Genomic DNA, 747 nt, shown 5'->3' on the forward strand with positions numbered 1-747 from the left:
AGATCAAGGGTTTTGCATTGTTGAATTCAATTGTCAGTTTAGCCTTATTTAGGATTTCAAAATTGCCTGTCCTGTACACAAGTGCGTGTAAAAAATATCTGAGTGGAAGAAAGGTGTTCTGAATAACGACATTGAGCACTATGCACTCTCCTCCAGTCTGGAAAACAATTCCTCTCAGACAACTTTACACCTCCTGCTGTTACGGGCTCTTCATTCCGTTGACTTCAAATCTTCACAGAATTCAACAGATCTTGTTGCATCGTCATTTCTTCATTTTTGTTCAGATCACTGTGAGCAGAGTGTCATAGTGGGAGTGTGTTTGCCCCACAACTCAGAGGTAAGCTGATACTCTTGGAACCGTCCTGTACTACTTATCATTTCACCAATACCAGGGAGAAATATCTGCTGCTCAGCATAATTTACGCAATTCACTTATTCATATTGTCAAATGTGGCAGCAACTTACGCGACGAGGTGGCCGAGAGGTTAAGGCGATGGACTGCTAATCTATTGTGTTCTGCACGCGTGGGTTCGAATCCCACTCTTGTTGTAATCAACGGTTTTCAATTTTGCTATTTTTGGATGATCACAGCTGTCCAATGGTCTGTTTCTACGCATCGATGCTATAATAAACTCTCAAAGAATAATTTGAGTCTGTTGCCTAATCTGCATTGAAATGTAGATTGAATTGGGACAATGAAAATGAACGCGATTTTCTTTTCCAAGTCAAGTTGCTGTGAACTTTTAT

At 40.4% G+C, this 747-nt stretch overlaps 1 non-coding gene across 1 annotated transcript; it reads left to right on the forward strand.

Annotated features, from left to right (window-relative positions):
- Positions 1-467: 467 nt before the first annotated feature.
- trnas-gcu lies at positions 468-549 on the forward strand. Its single transcript has one exon. It is a non-coding gene; the product is annotated as a tRNA-Ser (tRNA).
- Positions 550-747: the final 198 nt, after the last annotated feature.

Source organism: Chiloscyllium plagiosum, unplaced genomic scaffold, assembly GCF_004010195.1.
Source record: "Chiloscyllium plagiosum isolate BGI_BamShark_2017 unplaced genomic scaffold, ASM401019v2 scaf_55202, whole genome shotgun sequence".
Taxonomy (NCBI): Eukaryota; Metazoa; Chordata; class Chondrichthyes; order Orectolobiformes; family Hemiscylliidae; genus Chiloscyllium; species Chiloscyllium plagiosum.